This window comes from Watersipora subatra, chromosome 5, assembly GCF_963576615.1.
Source record: "Watersipora subatra chromosome 5, tzWatSuba1.1, whole genome shotgun sequence".
NCBI lineage: Eukaryota > Metazoa > Bryozoa > Gymnolaemata > Cheilostomatida > Watersiporidae > Watersipora > Watersipora subatra.
The window spans coordinates 47,342,594-47,361,600 of NC_088712.1; positions in this window are offsets into that span (position 1 = coordinate 47,342,594).

Sequence of the window (19,007 nt, forward strand, 5' to 3'; positions counted from 1 at the left end):
TTAACACTACGGAACACCACTCTTATTATAGTAAAAATTATCCCACAAATCTGAGTGGTGGTGAGATTGGCGCAGATGTAGATGGATGGTATGGTAAGCTGAGCACCATAGGTGATAGCCCTGCATGATGCAATTTTTTATAAAGCTTTCTAATTAACTCTTATATGATTTCGTTAGTCTGACAATTTCAAGGGAATACTGAGATCAGTGTTTAATACTATAAATAAAAGATTTTTTAGCTAAAAGTGGCCCCTTTTCTTTCATTCCCACTTTTAAAGATAAGGATGAGAATACTGATCCTTTTCAACAAGGATCAGTATTTTTCATCATTTGTAATTGTTTTTGATGCTTTAATGTCAGGATGTTTCAAGATTAAAATTGATAAAACATGATTCTTAAAACCTTCAGAAGAAAACTCCATGCGAAATGGCTTAACTAGTTGTTATATTTGCTATAGTTGATATTGGCTATTGCTTTCAAGTTGCAGTGTTAGTGCAAGTTCAAGTCCCTATTTTGTCAGTATTTTTGCAATTATAAACATTATAATCACTCTTTCACTTGAGTCGAGCATTTTAATTGTAATTATACTATTACATGTATTATAAATTTTAATCTTGAAACATCCTGGCATCTAGATCACCTCAAATATTAAAATCAATTGCGAATGGTAGAAAAATACTAATAAATTCTGACCAAATTTATTACAAGTTTTAAATAACTTCATTTTTAAGGCCAACTAAAAGACTTGTTTAATTCAAATCCAATTTAATAGCTTGCACAACTTAACGCTCTACCTTATATAGATTCTTTTTTATGTAATGCAAAAAAAACTCACGTAATTTCTTTACGCTCAGTAGAATGTCTATGTTGCAAGGGCATCTACCGTAATTAGAATGTTTTTGTTGAAGACGGTGGCTAATTATGTCTACCATCAAACCTATTTGATCTTCATGATGTCATATTTTTCAACCCTTCAACTATGGTAGTGTTCCTTGAGAGAAGACATTCAAATAAAAGTGGCACTCAAATGAATGCTTTACAGTAAATGCACAGCATGGTTGTGAGTTTTTAAATTTAAAGTTGTCAACAATTAACAACAGCACTATGCCTTGAATATCAAACTACCGCAGACTGAAATTGACAGCTTGATAATTCCTTACATTTTATATATTTATTTGATAAATAGGTGTATTTAACTAGTTACAGAGGTTTTTTAAAACTGAATGTCGCATTCTAAAAATCATATTGATAATTATTTTGAAACAAATTCTTTTCCATCACTAATTTGAGAAGCTTCTAAAGTTTCAAGTATTTTGTGTTAGATTTAGTATCCCTTGGCTTCTATTGGTATAGCCTTGATTGGTCTCTTTTGGTGTATTTTGGTATTTCATAGCCTTCATTGGTGCCTCTTTGTGTATACTGGCATACATTTGCCTCTATTGATATATCTTAGCAATATCTCCATTGACATCAATTATGAAGCAGTTTGTTTTAGATTTGGTATCATTTGGTGTTCATTAGTACCCCTTGGTGTTCATCGGTATCTCTTGGTGTTCATTAGTATCCCTTGGTGTTCATTAGTATCCCTTGGTGTTCATTAGTATCCCTTGGTGTTCATCGGTATCTCTTGGTGTTCATTAGTATCCCTTGGTGTTCATCGGTATCTCTTGGTGTTCATCGGTATCCCTTGGTGTTCATTAGTATCCCTTGGTGTTCATCGGCATCCCTTGGTGTTCATCGGTATTCCTTGGTGTTCATCGGTATTTCTTGGTGTTCATTAGTATCCCTTGGTGTTCATCGGTATCCCTTGGTGTTCATCGGTATCCCTTGATGTTCATTGGTATCCCTTGGTGTTCATCGGTATCTCTTGGTGTTCATCGGTATTTCTTGGTGTTCATCGGTATTTCTTGGTGTTCATTAGTATCCTTGGTGTTCATCGGTATCCCTTGGTGTTCATCGGTATCCCTTGGTGTTCATCGGTATCCCTTGGTGTTCATTAGTATCCCTTGGTGTTCATCGGTATCTCTTGGTGTTCATTAGTATCCCTTGGTGTTCATCGGTATCCCTTGGTGTTCATCGGTATCCCTTGGTGTTCATCGGTATCCCTTGGTGTTCATTAGTATCCCTTGGTGTTCATCGGTATCCCTTGGTGTTCATCGGTATCCTTTGGTGTTCATCGGTATTCCTTTGTGTTCATCGGTATTTCTTGGTGTTCATTAGTATCCCTTGGTGTTCATTAGTATCCCTTGGTGTTCATCGGTATCCCTTGGTGTTCATCGGTATCTCTTGGTGTTCATTAGTATCCCTTGGTGCTCATTAGTATCCCTTGGTGCTCATCGGTATCCCTTGGTGTTCATCGGTATCCCTTGGTGTTCATCGGTATCCCTTGGTGTTCATCGGTATTTTTTGGTGTTCATTAGTATCCCTTGGTGTTCATCGGTATCCCTTGGTGTCCATCGGTATATCTTGGTGTTCATTAGTATCCCTTGGTGTTCATTAGTATCCCTTGGTGTTCATTGGTATCCCTTGGTGTTCATCGCTATCCCTTGGTGTTCATCGGTATCCCTTGGTGTTCATCGGTATTTCTTGGTGTTCATCGGTATCCCTTGGTGTTCATCGGTATCCCTTGGGGTTCATCGGTATCCCTTGGTGTTCATCGGTATCTCTTGGTGTTCATCGGTATCCCTTGGTGTTCATCGGTATCCCTTGGTGTTCATCGGTATCTCTTGGTGTTCATTAGTATCCCTTGGTGTTCATCGGTATCCCTTGGTGTTCATCGGTATCTCTTGGTGTTCATCGGTATCCATTGGTGTTCATCGGTATCTTTTGGTGTTCATCGGTATCTCTTGGTGTTCATCGGTATCCCTTGGTGTTCATCGGTATCCCTTGGTGTTCATCAGTATCCCTTGGTGTTCATCGGTATCTCTTGGTGTTCATCGGTATCTCTTGGCCTCCATTGGTATCCCTTAAACTCTATTGGTCATATATTGGTCTTTATTGGTGGCCTTTGTTTTCGTTAGTATTCCTTGGCCTCCATTGTATCTTTTGGCATTCATTGGTACCGCTTGCAAAATATTTTGTTGTGGTGTATATTCAGTAGATGCAGTTTGTTTGCAATTTATACTTTTGGAGGCAAGTCAAAGTTTTAAACAATTAGTTCTCTAAAATTAACACAAAAACCATTCAAAATGCTCTGAATTCAAGGCATATCTAGAGACCTTTTCTATCCCAGTCATGAAGCTTTCAATAATTTGCTATACCATAATGTGACAAATAATTTGAGAAATTTATAACGTAGAAATAAAACTATGCTCTATTTTCACCAGATGAATACGTGACCTGATAGAATAGCAGTGAACGAAGACAAAGTAAAATAAAAATAACAATCGAAGAAGCTGAGTTATCACAAAATAATACGACAATACAATCCAACACTCTTGAAACAACCAGGTAGTCAGACCACTTTTAACACCGAAAACAACTGCAAATGATAGACAAATACTGATACGTTCTGATAAAATTTACCAAGGTATTTTGCAAGTTTATCTTTAATGTCACAACGTAAAAAGGCCTTATCAGAGATGCTTGTAGTCCATGTGTTATTACAACTAGGAAAGATACCATTGAGGAAGAATTGTTGCCGTTTTTATTTACATCCAAAAAGGTTAACCATTACACATCTATCCAGCAAAAAATTCTTGACCTGTTTAAAGCAAGAATTTGCTAAAATTTTACCCGTGTTGTGTTGGTTTTAATATTATGGTCCTCATTTACAAAACCTCATTAAATAATCCTGCACATTGATTCTAAAAATTTTGTTCACTGTTATGTTTTACAATCTAAATTGCATACTTTTAACATAGCTTCAATTTTAATACAATTTTAGCAGAGTAGTAGTTGTATCATCAGCCTAGCGCAATTTAGCAACATTCAAAAAGTCAAAAGAAAAAATTCAAAAAAATTTCAGTAGATAAGTAGGGGGGTAAGTAAGATAAGTAAAGGTCTCATTGAATTGTTGCGTTTGTTGCCGTGATAGTAACTCCCTTCTTCTCGACACGCTACTTTTCAGATGCTCTGTAGTGTTTTTGTCAAGATTGTTTGTTAATGTTTGTCAATCAATATTGTCTGGAACATCCGCAGCCGGCCAGGGTAGACAGCCACCAGGTACTGTGATATGACTATTTTGCAATTCTGCTTTTGAAGCAGATGTCCAACCTAACTGTTTGAGTTCAAGCTCTACCTCGCTGTTATTTAGCAATCTTTCTTTGGCCGGTGCAAATATACTGCAGAAACTACGGCTAGACTATTTAAAAATCTTGCCTCTAGCAAAGGTTCTTCTATAGTATCAATATGTCTAAACATAACTCGCTACGTTAAAACATAGCGACATTCAATAGTAGCGTTTAACATAACAGCAAATTTAGTGGCGCTTTCAATGTGTATTTTTCTACTGTATCAGTAGAGAGTTCAGAAAGACACAGCCTTGCCAATTTTTTTGGTATATTTTACGATATAATGCTCACAAGTGCAACATCTCAATCGTAAACTGTATAGGTAAGGCACCAAAATTATGCATGCTACACAATATAATATATATAATATATAAAATATAAGATATATAAAATATTATGCTCTTTAATAAAGCAGAACATAAAATAGTCTACATACGCAGCTTATTTGACTAAAACTGTAGAAACCTTTTCAAACACATCTATGAGTGTCGGTGGTGAATTCCATATGTTTTTACTGTTGGCCCGTTGCGTTGGCCAGTTGCGCTAGCCCGTTGCGTTGGCTCGTTGCGTTGACCTGTTGCGTTATATCTTGAAATTCAAATAAGTCAGCCGACTTCAGAGCCAGTTAATTGGAAGCCTTAGTATTGGAAACAGTTAATTTACAAGCCTTAGTACTGGAAACAGTGTTTTCTACAGAACAATGTTATTAAATAAAGGTTGTTAAAAGGAGACAAAGGTCAGTAAATTTAGTGTATGTATTTTTGATGTAATACCTTTTATTTGCTGTAAAGATACATGTTTCAACAAAGTTAATTTTGGCAATTGGAAGACTTTTAATGGAAAGGTTAGGCAGCCACCGGCATTAGTTCCATGACTTTTATATTGTATACTGTGTGCTATTTTACGCTGTTGTGCTGTTCAGTTTATGTTTTATTAATTAACTATTATTATGTAATAGTTTTGCCTAGTTCATGTGAATTTATGTTTTACAGACTTCACGGTAGTCTAAATAAAACAAAGACTAGCAGTGAAACTTATTCCTTCTTCAAACAACCCCAAGTAATTATAAGCGTGACGTAAAAGTCTCCACAAAGACTATCACCCAGTCTATACAATTTGGATTAACAAAAAATACTGCAAGTAAGGCAACAGGTAGGCAAATCACATTATGATAGCGGCGATCAAAAGAGCTTATATATTACTTAGCACAGGTACCGGTAGCAAAAGCAGCTTTTAACAAAATAAGTCAGTTTTGTTGGCACTGCTTCAAGTTAATTAAGCCAACTCTGTGTGTTGATGAGCAATCAGTTAATTGTAGTGAAATTATAGCTCATCAGTGTGTGTTTGGTCTGAGTCAAGGTGATTTCCGCCAGGTGAGTCACGGTCTAGGCAGCATAGTAGTCACGGTTTAGGCAGCATACAGACACACTGACAAGGCTAGTCAGTGTGTCTGTCTTTTGACATATCCAGTTAGTATCCATTAAGGATGAACTTGTCCAAGATTTTATTAGATGGTATCAGTATGGTTTACCATTTGTGATCGCTTTTAGTGTTTGAGGCAATCTGACTGCCAGGATGTTTGCCGATTAAAATCTACAAAGTTTGATTGTGGTTGAAATGCTCAGATCAGGTGAAAGACCGACTATGATGTCTATAGTTCCGAAGAGACCGACAACATAGTGCGTAATGGCGCAACTATGATATGAACATCATTTCACACATTTTTCTTTTGAGCTTTTTAACTGCGATCAAGTTTTGTTGATTTTAACTTTGAAACATTCTGGCAGTAAAATAGAAAAAATCACATGGCTCAAATACCAATAAGTTTTGATAGAATCAATTAAAATTTTTTGCAAATTGATCTTTTCTAACTATACAAAAGCATAATTTTCTTTGTCAGATCATGCCACACTTTAAATGTTTAGCTTGTGTTCTTTGTTCAACTTCAATAATGATGACACTAACTGTGAACAGACTATGACGATTGAGTATATACAAACACTGAAGTTTTACCACCTTCATTGACAATATGCTGAAGCACTAACTATATATAGTTCATTATCTCTGATGTGAATCATTTAGATTAGAATAAAGAAGCTCTGACAAGTCAATGGAATAGTGGTGCAATGGGTTAGTTCCTTCAAAGAAATGCAATATTTTTAAGAGGTTCTCCGACAAAAAAATTCGTTCTCTGGTGGAATGAGCTGATAGCATCGCAACTGCCAATAAACATTCTACTTGAGCTATAGCTCAGGTAGAATGTAACAACTCAACTGCATAATGCAGTTGAATTGTGACGTTTTACACAACACTTAGAAAACTTTTTAAAGATGTTTGATGAATGTGTACTGATGTAATAATAGAATTGTGCTTTGACTTCAGTTTCATTTATTCCCTAATTGTACCAACATCTTGAGAACTCTAGAAGCTTTGTTTAAAAACCGAAAAAATGTGAAGCCCTTTCTTTTCAAACAATCTTCGTTAATATCTGCGTTTCATAGTAAATTTAAAGCTGTATAATTTACTGCATAGAGCTAAGGAGATGAGAACAATTAGTCTAATGCTTAACTACACTCTGAGCATTGCTGTCAGCTGTGATGTCAGGCCAAAAAACCACAGCGCAGGCACGGTGCTCTAAAAGCCTCGCTGGCCAACTGGTGTAACCAATGATTCCACGTAACAAAGGGTAAATGCACCCAACCAATTTAACAAGCCAATCATTAGTACATCTGACGATTACGATTACGATACAGAATCACTTTAAATAATTCTTAACAAGGATTATCTTGCAGTACTAGTAAATCCCTAATTCTTGTTCCATGTCCTACAGCCAAACTAACATACCTATATGCAGCTAGAATAGTGCAAACTATTTCTGCTTGTTTATCACTATTTAAATGTTGAACAGAAACATGCATCAAAATTCCAAATTTTTATCGTTTTCCTCAAATTTAGTTTTGAGCCTAGCTTTGTGTGTTTTTAAAGCACTATCATCATTGTGCTGAAGGGTATTTTGACTCTCTGGTTGAACTGGTCATTCAAGCAGAGTATCATTACAGGTATATATTGCGCCAAGTTCACAGAGTGTGCTCTTGAGTTAAAATTTATTGGAAATAATCACAATATAAAGGATTAAAATGAACATGTGAAAGTTACATATTCATCAACTTTTGTGATTATCTGGCTCTAGAAGCGTCCAACCTGCAAACATAAAAAGCTATGAGAACTTCCAAGTCCTAAATAAAACAAACCGTGACAAAACAGAACAAAGTTCAAGGTCAATTGTAAACTTGCACAAAATTTTGATAAGAGTTTATTAAAATTGTTTTCAATTATTTGCGATTGTCTTTGATGTTTGAAGTGTCAAAATTTTTCAAGATTAAAATTGACAAAACTCGCAGCTGAAAAAGAAAAAATGTGTTGAAATTATGCCACTAGCTTTACAGCACCCGGTTTTCTTATTAATATTATTGTGTTCCAAGTTGCAGCATTACATGTTTCTAGCTTGTTAGTCTTGTGATCTCTTTGCCAAAATGCAACTATATAGTCATTATAATTGAACTTCAAACCAAATCTAAAACCGTGATTTTGCCAATTTCATTACCAAAAAACCAATACTTTCTATAAAAACAAAAAATTGTCCTTCATTAAGGATAGCTTTATGCAAATAGACAACCTTTTAAAACACCAACCATGTCATGTTATTTGAGATTCATGCATAACTTTAGTTCTTCAAGATATTTGGTTTTAGTGACATAGCAAATAAAATTCAAAAGAACAAAACATGTTTACATTTAACTTACAGTTTCATCATTCTTCGTGGTTACCAGACAAGAACTCCAGAAGTAGTTCCTTCATTTTTAGGTAGAGTCATCGCTGACACTGCTGGTGTGCCACTCTGAATAACAGCTTGAGAAGTAACCTTGCTTCTCATGCCAAGATCGTACACCTTAGTTTCCTCCATTAGTTGAACAGATGTATTTAAAATCTTAGCATTTGACGCAGCAGTGGCGTTCATCCCGCCGTCTCTAATGTCTGTAGTTGATAATCTATCAGTTGTTGTAGGTGCTGTCTGTACAATCAATGTGAGCGCAAGACCCACCAGAGAAATCATGAATACAGCTGATGACTTCATTTTCAAAACAGATGTAACTATAACTTTTAGAATGCTAAAAGAACTTTTACTGTAGAAATGTGATAATAATCTAACAGCACACCGTTGTTTTATACTCTCTGTGAGTTTATATTACAGATAATCTTCAACAAGCAAAGAGATAAAGATGGCTATCGAGCTTATGAAGTTAGCTTTTTGGATTGTAATTTCACGTCGCTTTCTATGCTAAGTATAGACTTACATGAAAGCTTTGTAGACTTATCAAAAAGTATTAGTTTATTTCTATCATTTGCCGTTGTTTATGATTTTTGAAAGGGTCTGACTCCCAGTATGTTTCTAGATTGAAATCGATAAAACTTGATCGAGATGAGAATGCTCAGATCAAGGAAAAGTGAATATAGTGAATAGTTGCAACAAGACTGACAGAATAGACACGCTCCAACTTTAAATTGGTAATTGATATCAACTACCACAATAGTAATGACTATAGTCAGTTTATTTTGCACATTTTTTCTTTTGACAATTTTTATTGCTATCAAGTTTTATTGATTTTAATCTATAAATATCCTGGCACTCAGATCATCTCAAATGTTAAAAGAAATTGCAAATAGTTAAAAAATAAGGATACTTTATGATAAAATCTACTTGAGTTCTGTGTGTAAGTTCAACTTCAAGGCTCTAGTAAGTATGAATCTACTTGAGTTCTGTGTGTAAGTTCAACTTCAAGGCTCTAGTAAGTATGAATCTACTTGAGTTCTGTGTGTAAGTTCAACTTCAAGGCTCTAGTAAGTATGAATCTACTTGAGTTCTGTGTGTAAGTTCAACTTCAAGGCTCTAGTAAGTATGAATCTACTTGAGTTCTGTGTGTAAGTTCAACTTCAAGGCTCTAGTAAGTATGAATCTACTTGAGTTCTGTGTGTAAGTTCAACTTCAAGGCTCTAGTAAGTATGAATCTACTTGAGTTCTGTGTGTAAGTTCAACTTCAAGGCTCTAGTAAGTATGAATCTACTTGAGTTCTGTGTGTAAGTTCAACTTCAAGGCTCTAGTAAGTATGAATCTACTTGAGTTCTGTGTGTAAGTTCAACTTCAAGGCTCTAGTAAGTATGAATCTACTTGAGTTCTGTGTGTAAGTTCAACTTCAAGGCTCTAGTAAGTATGAATCTACTTGAGTTCTGTGTGTAAGTTCAACTTCAAGGCTCTACTAAGTATGAATCTACTTGAGTTCTGTGTGTAAGTTCAACTTCAAGGCTCTAGTAAGTATGAATCTACTTGAGTTCTGTGTGTAAGTTCAACTTCAAGGCTCTAGTAAGTATGAATCTACTTGAGTTCTGTGTGTAAGTTCAACTTCAAGGCTCTAGTAAGTATGAATCTACTTGAGTTCTGTGTGTAAGTTCAACTTCAAGGCTCTAGTAAGTATGAATCTACTTGAGTTCTGTGTGTAAGTTCAACTTCAAGGCTCTAGTAAGTATGAATTAGTTGAATGACAGAAAAAAGTCTTTTTGAAACATACAATCAAACCTCTGCTTACAATTATTGTAAAATGTCAATTTTTTGTTAGTTTATGTAAAATTTTAGCAAACATTTGAATTCTTGTCAAAAGCCATTTCCCAAATATGTCAATGAAACTTTTTCTTGCGGTTAATCTCTTTTTCTGGCTTTCCCTCTTGTTTGTTTTCTCTCTTTTCCATCTTTTCTGCTACTTTGTTCTGTGGTTAATATCATGCTGGGTCTGCTACTCGCAAAAAGCTAATGATCATGCATATGGGTATTATATCTTTACAGCAACTTAGACTACACACGAAGAACATAACTCTATCACTTTACTGCTTCATACAGTACATCAATGCAGGGGTGAAAGCAGCACCTGGTATATCATCATTTTATTTAACTATATAAAACATACCTATTCGTCTACAGAAGCTATTTACCAAAGCTATTTATTCTTTTCAATATTTGAAAAGAATCAGTCCTTCTTTCTCGAAACTTGTGATTACTACCTTGCTTTATAGCCGTAAGGTCATATTTTGTTTAAGTGCCACCAATATGGCATTACAGCTGTAAGCATTGTTTTTCAGTTTAAATCAGATAAAACATTGATTATGTATTAGTAAAATCATGTTAGTATCGTCAAAATTAAGAGCTCCAAAGTTCCTAATCGCTGCTTGTCTATTTTTCACTTAACACATTGTACCTACACTTCCTTCCTCTGGTAAAATAACACAAAAGCCTATTTTTTTAACTTCTGTGTAAATGCAAATTTTTTATGCACAAAATGAACGTAATACCTACTAAAAATATTGTAATTGTATTACATTTGGCAAGCTGAAATTTGACTAGTAATAACAAACTAAACACAATGAATGAGCTTTTGGCAAAAAAAACTTTTGATGTCAATTGTCAGAGTGCCATGTAAATAGCCTGAAGTTCGTTACATATGTCCATTTAATCTTATTTATGTAAAAGCAAAGTTAGCAATGTGATTAGATGTATTTCTATCTTAATAATTGATTTTCGAAAACAACATTTTTAGCAAGTTGAAAACCTAATGACATAATTATTGCTTTTTGTTTTCTGCGTGAATCAGTATATGCATAATTATATCATGTAGCTGTGAGGTGATGAAGTGGAGCAGTGGTAGTTTGCTTGCTGTTTAATCAGAAGCCCTAGGTTCGATTCCAGAGTGAGGAAATATTTTTTTCCTAACGCTCGGAGTGTGTCTTTAGACAGATGGATGCAAATGGCTCTTTTAATAAGAGTCGTGTTTATTATATTAGTTACTATAACTTTATATATTGTGTTATTTATAATGTAATCTATAAATAGAACAGATAATATGTATTATAACTACTATTTATATTATATAATAATATATGGTAATTTACTATATATCTTTACTATAATACCCTTAATAGTAAATATACTATTATTTTAACATCTTCTCAAATAATATAAATACTTTGAAAAACGCTGGTGCTAATTGTTGATATAAGATCATTATTTTCAAAAAGTGTCATCATTTTAGATATGAATATCATATATTTTACATTAACTTGAGTTACATACAAAAACGTAGAAATGCAAATAAAAACAGTGGAGAGTAAAATCACATGATTGTCTTTTGCTTTCAGTGATCCTAAAAGTTTGCACTACTATTCCATCAATTTTCTAATCATTAAATAGCTTGTAGATGTAATAATTACCACATAGAGTTCTGTTGGTATAAAACATCAAAAGCAGTTAACTTACTATATAGTGCTAGTCTCTCAATCCTACTCATCATTCACTAAAATCATTCCATAAGTTGACAAAAAATAGTAGATCACTTTATTGAATGGGAAAGCAACAAAAAAGACATGATTTTGTTGGATTATGGTTGGCTGCTGCAATAAACATAAAATACAATAACAACATGATGAATCTTTTGATAATCTTTTGACTTCTTTTTTTGTTCTTCCTTGACATTAAGTTCACTCTAATATAAAAAAAGAGAAGCATCAATTAGGGCAAATGTATGATTAGCGTGTGGGTACAATGAATATAGCTTTTAGATTGTCAATGTCATCATACAAAAACAGAAAAAGGATACCATAAAACATTCTACAAAACAGGCTCCATGTTTTTAGAGCCTCATTAACATGCATATAGTAAATGTTTGAAAATAACTTCTTTACTTTAAGTTGTCTGCTACCTCCTTAGTAAGAAGTGGCTAATTGATGCTCAATTGCATAATTTTTTTGAATAGCAAAGCTATTACACCAGCATAGACAAGTGTTATAACACTTGTTTATGCTGGTTTGATAAGCACAGTATATATGTTTTTACACCAAAGTGTAATAATTGTTTCATGATTTGTTTAGCACCATCAACACTACGATCTCTTGTTGTGTGGAAAAGAGATAGCACAAGAAGTCATTCATGACAAGTCAGCTAATAGATAAAGTTGGAAACCATTAAACTTATCATTCTTAGATTATTTGATACTAATCGCAGGTCATTTTAGGTGAAGCTACACCATTTTTGCTTTACTTAATTGATGTTAGTACTTATCATACAAAATAAACTAATAATGTTGAACCATAGACTTTGGCAGCATCGAAAATACATAATTGGCAGCTTTTGAATGGTTCATCTGGTAAAAACTAATTAAAGGAAAAAAAAGAAACTTTGTTAAAAAATAAACACAATAGTTAAAAATTGTTTTTTTTAATTTGGATTATTCCTACATTGTATGGTAAACCAATTTATAAACACATTATAAACTGACAGTTTTTAGTTTAAAGTTAACCGCATTGGAGCACAGATAGGATCTCTCCCAATACTTGTGCCACTGAATGTAAACTCCATTTATTCTTCTATTTAATATAATCTGTTTATTATTAATCTTTCAAATTTAAATAAAAAACCTGCAACAGTAAAAAGTCTCCAAAAATATCTGAGCTAATAACTAATTTGTAAGTAATAGAAAAAGGACAAAGAAAACACAGTTGCTAGAATTTTTAATGACAGCCATGCATCACCTCAAACAATAACTGATTAATTTACTCAGAATTAACACCTTAACAAATTACCAGTTAACAAATTACACCAGAATTACACCAGACACCAGACAATAACCAAAATTACTGAAATTCTACGAAAGGTTACCTCATGTGAATAACAGAGGCTTGAATAATAGTTTATGTATATTAAAATCACTGCTTACAAAATCCAGTATATTCAAAAATTTCAAATAACTAAACCATAATTTAAAATCAGTGTTATCTCTAGTTACAAGATTTTTGGAATACGGGAAGCCCAAACATTGACGAAACAATATAAAAAGTATTGCAGATGCAGAAGTCGTTCATTATTGATTCTACTTATTAGAAAATGTGATACCAGACTTTAAATCACTCAGTAAAGGCTATCATATAATTTTTGGAGTAACCTGTCCCTGGTTTTTTTTCACACATGTGATGATCCACCCATGTGTCAAAGGAGATACAGAGCTAGTCTAACTAAGACGCTAGAACAGTTAAATTGTAACATTACTTTCAAAAAACTTTATTTCTTGTAACAAAAAACTTCAAAGTTTAAAATGATTAAAATGGTTTTAACAATGTTAAAAAGTCAGCATGAACTGTAAAAAATCTGATATGTGATTACACAATTAAAACAAAATTTGGCAGTTTAATTACAGATATCAAAATAAAAGTATAACAATAATAATGATAACAATTGTCACTTCTATTTTACATTAAGTCTAGTCCTGAGCGGCATACTGTGCTACTGGGAAATGTCAACACTATGGTCATAGAACTAACTCAAAAAAACATAGACACATATAGTATTGTGATTTTCCGTCTATGTTACGACCTTTTCATGATGTTGTCATGGCAACTACATTTACAATAAATTTATTAAGCAGTGTAAAGCTGATAATGCAGCAATACGCCACATGCAGAGGCTTTGATGTATATGCTGTGAGGTTGCTGAGTGTTTGAATTGCAATCAAAATTTGTCCACTTATAAGTCTTGAAACAACCTGGCAGTCAGATCACCCCAACATCAAAAACAATCGCAAATAATAGGAAAATTTTGATACTTTCTGATAAAATTTACTAAAATTGTGTACAAGTTCATCTTTAATGCCCAACCATAAATAATAATACCACAAAATAAAACGGAAATTATCAGAAATGCTTGTAGTCCACATGTTATTACAATTGAGAAGGATACAATTGAGAAAGAATAGTTGCCTTGTTTATTTACACCCAAAAAGGTTAAACACTACATGTCTACCTAAATTTCCTTGACTTTTTTAATGCAATATTTTGCTAGCAATCTACACAAGTTGTTTTGCTTCAATTTTATAGCTGTCATACACAAAATGTTATAAAAGAATGCTTCAGAATGGTTCTAAAAATTTTGTTAGCTGTTATATTTTACAAAATTTATTTGTTTAATTTTTAACATCGCTTCAATTTTAATACGATTTTAGCAAAGTCATAGTTGTATCATCAGCCCAGTGCAATTAGCAACATGCAAAAACTCAATCAAAAAGTTCAGTAGATAAGTAGAGGTTTCATTGAATTGTTGCGGTTCTTGCTGTGATAGTAATTCCCTATGTCGCGGCGCGCTACTCTTTCAGATACAGTGTGATGTTTTTGTCGGGATAGCTTGTCAATCTGGAACATCTGAAGCCTGCCAGGTTGGAAAGCCACCAGGTACCATGACATAACTATCTAGCAATCTTGCTTTTGAAGCGGATGGCCACCATATGCCATGACCAGACTAACTGTTCAATTGCAAGCTCTCTACCTCGCTGTCATTTAGCAAGCCTTTATGGCCAGCGCAAATTTACAGCAGATGCTACAACCAGACTATATAACAATCTTGCCTCTAACAAAAGTTCTTTCTTTTATAGTAGTATCAATGTTTCTTGAAGTAACTCGCTATGTTAAAACATAGCTACATTTAATAGCAGAATTTAATATAGAGGCAAACATGGTGGCACTTTCAATGTATATTTTTACTGTATCAGTAGATTTCTGAAAGACACAGCCTTGCCAATTGTTTGGTATGTCTCGTATTTCCAGATTTCCAGATTCTAAAAGCAAAAGTGCGACTATGATGTCTATATCTTCGAAGAAAGCAACAAAATAGAGAAGAATAATAAAGCTACTTCAACGCCATATCTGATATCAGCTATAGCAAGATGTCAACTAGTTACATTATTTCACACATATTTTTCTTCCGAGCGTTTAACCGCAATCAAATTTTGTTGATTTTATTCTTGAAACATCCTGGCAGTAAGATAAAAAACAATGGCCTATCATTGGTTCAAATACCGATACAATGGCCTATCATTGGTTCAAATACCGATACAATGGCCTATCATTGGTTCAAATACTTTTCTGATAAAATCTAGTAAAACTTTGTGCAGGGTTATCTTTAAGAAATTATCTCAAAGCATGACGCTTTTGTCAGATAATGCATGCCACACTTTGGATGTTTAGCTTGTATTCTCTGTCTAACTTTAATATTGAGGGCATTAACGCTGAACAGCCTATGGCAATAAATATATTTAAACACTGAAGTTTTATTATCTTTATTGACAATAAGATAAAGCACTAACAACAGTTAATGAACTCTGATTTAAATCAGATTAAAATAAGGAAGCTCTGACAAGTAAAGTGGTGTAATAGGTGGGTGTCCTCGATGCAATAAAACTTTTTTAAGATGCTTTCGACAAAAAAAATTTGTTCTCTGCAGGAATGAACTGATAGCAACGCAACTGTAAATTAAGATTTTATATGAGCTTGATCAAAGAAGTTGTTAAGTTTTTACACAACTTTCAACTCTTAAACCATAACTGGCACAAACAGCTTTCCTTTTTTGTTCATAGGTAAAGGAGACAAGTTGATTTCAATTTTGTACTTAAAATAAAAATTGGTCCACTAACTTTCAAAGTCATTTTTGTTTTTAAAGGCTTTTTACAGCGGTTCAATATCGGTGTCGCAAATTACACAACAAGCTCCACCCATAAATATGTCACGGAACCTAGCTTTTTAAGAACGGTAGTTATAGATGTTTAGTCTGATATAGAATATGTATCTATGCTAACTGACCAATAAAAATCCTCATTGCAGATGTCAAATCATTGAAGGTCAAGGTAGTTTCTCATAATTCCTCTTCAAATCGCTGATAAAACGCTTTATTTCTTAGAGAGAAAGACTTACTAAACAACAGATACAGATAACACTTTCAATGGCAGGAATCCAAATACCCATAGAAAAAGGTATGCATGTTTTGAACCCTGCTAGAGGTTTTGTGGTTAAACTTCATGTTAGGATAAAAAACATTTAGGTTGCAAACAGGCGTAATACTATTTTTATTCCATAAAACAAAATTTAATTGCTGATTCGTTGAAACTAATTGATGAAAAAATGTGATATTTGCTATAAAGTACAAAGCAATTATATCATCAATTTCATTTGACTTTGTTCGATGATAATACATACATACAAATGAATATATCAGCTTGTTCATCATCATGTTTTGTTGTCAATAAATTTATTGAGTTTCATCTTTTCGACTAAGCTTCCCCAATTTTTTTACTTTGAGACTAGCTTGTATGTAAAGATAAGCTGCTATGTATTCAATCTCATGTCACTTAAACATTCTCATTCTTACCAGGTTTATGTACCAAGATCTGTTGAGGAATGGGTGGCTGTGGGAGATGCAAGGCTTGGCCTAATGAAGATATGATTGTCTGCTACAGAGAAAATGTGGTGTGCCAAATTGAAATTGAATGGTTGATACAACAGCATCCTTGAATGTGAGCCTAAAAAAAATTTTTTTTAATATTTTTTGTGCCGTAAAATTTTGTAAGCAGACTATATTCGTGATGCGATAGTGAACAACCACATAAATGTAGACCGTGTTAATTAATGTGAGCTGTTGGCTTGACAATATTGCTATTGATACAGCTAGACTCTATCAACTCATAGTATCCAAGACCTTTAGATTGTTTTTATTCATAATTATTCTACAATAAAGAGTTGGTTCTGGCAGTCGGTTTGATTCTTCTCATTTTGATCAGTTTGGGTTTGCTAGCTACTTAGTACCGGAGCAATTAAGCTGGTTAAATTACTATGATAATATTATGCACATGTACTGAGAAATAAAAAACATCTGTGTGTTTGAACAAAGATATACAACTCTTGTTTCTGATGTGGTGTAAGATCTTTAGTACAGAGAAAACATAACTTTTCTCTTATGACATTTTATTATTTATTATAATATACTCACGTGACACCAGGCATCATAAAATATTGATTATAGCTATTGAATGAGTCTGTAGAGAAATGCTTAGAGCACAGACGACTGTTACTTGTCCATTTAAATTTCTTGACTTTGTTCGAGACAAAATGGGTCCGCTGAATTTGAAGAAAATAACTCACAGGCCAGGTCTTCAGATGGTCTGTAGCTTCGCAGTTGGCAGCTGCGCATCTTCTGCGTATCTTCTGCTCATCTTATTCTAGGAAAAGTGGCGAAATTGTCTTTTTTCAATTATCAATAAACAACCATTAAAATATAGTGGGGCTGTTTGGGAACGCTTTCTCAATGACTTCTTGAGTAATTAAAGGTGGATGTTATTTGACTAAAATAGGGACCTGTATTACTCTGTTATAACAATAATAATACTTATTCACAATGCCATGGTACAGTGGGAACACTGAACAAAAATGAAAAAGGTTACATCAAGTTGGGATTGCACTTTCGCTCTTTGGTTTGATCAATTATAATAATGTAGTGGGGACCAACATCAGATTCTGACATTGTTTCAATGCTGCAATAATTCTTTCTAAATTAGATGTCCATTGTATTTTACCACTGATAAAGAAGTTCGTTATGATAAAGATTAGTTGGATTTACATGTAATGTAAATTTGCTTAGTTTAAGTTTAACCATTACATTATTTAAAATCATAATTCTTTATTTTTTATGGTAAAACAGAACACTGATGACAACCACATTGATGAATAAATGAACAAAATATAAGAAAAAAGAAATATTACTCAAACGAATTTATACAAATAATAAATATTTTTGTTCGAGCAATTCTGGGATCAACTTACAATCTTCAACATACTTCATTTTCTATTTTATAAGCAGCAAAGGCAGCAGCCACAGGGTCAGTCGCATCAGTCAAGTCACATCAGTCAATCAAGTCAAGTCGGTCAAGTCAAGTCAAGCACAGGGTATGCCTTCAATCGAAACTGTACCGAGATATAATTGTGTTTCAGGACTAGCTGAAAGGCTGTTGACTAATCACATGGCAGACAAGAGAATGCAATGAAATGACTATCAATAGGGGCGTCATAAAACCCATTGTTCTCTAAATTCAGCCCTCAAAATAATCTGTCATTTCTGAAAGGTAGATAAGCTATTTAACACAACTTCTAGCTTTTTACAGAATGGTTAATAGGCTGAACGCTAAGGAAAATGAGCTCAAAAAAGCACGAATTTACCATAAGATAGCATCGTTATTGGGTCAATTGTAAGCTAGGTTACGCCACAAAATTAATGATATGCGCTATATAGCCAACGTCTTCAAAATGACATCGTTTTGGAGATAGAATGCAAATCAATCTCAAAACTGTTTGCATTTTTATTGAGGCAATAAATGTGAAAAACAGTGTGACCATAGTGATTAGCATAGTTGATTTGATTTTTGAACACTTTATACTTGGGATGGTGGCAGTTATGGTTTAAGGTACATAACCCATCAGATCAGAGGTCAGAGGTCAGAGGTCAGATGCTTTTGACCTCTGTGTGATTTATTCATAAATATCGATAATATCTTAAAAGTTTCGGAAGTTTTGTTTAAAAGTCTTTCAGTAAAGCATTTGTCTCTTTGAACAATTCTCGTGCACAACTCTATTTCATAACAACCTTGAAGCTAAATTCACTTTATGGCTCTAAGGGTATGAGGCCTATTAGCCAACTACTCAACTACCCTCTTGAGCATTGCCGGCGGCTTCAATGTCAGGCCACAAGAATAAAAGACTGGTAGAGTACACAAAAAGCCTCCAAAGGGTCACGCCAACTGGTGTAACCAACGATACCACGTGGCAAAAGGTAAACGCACCAAACCAATTTAACAAGCCAATCAT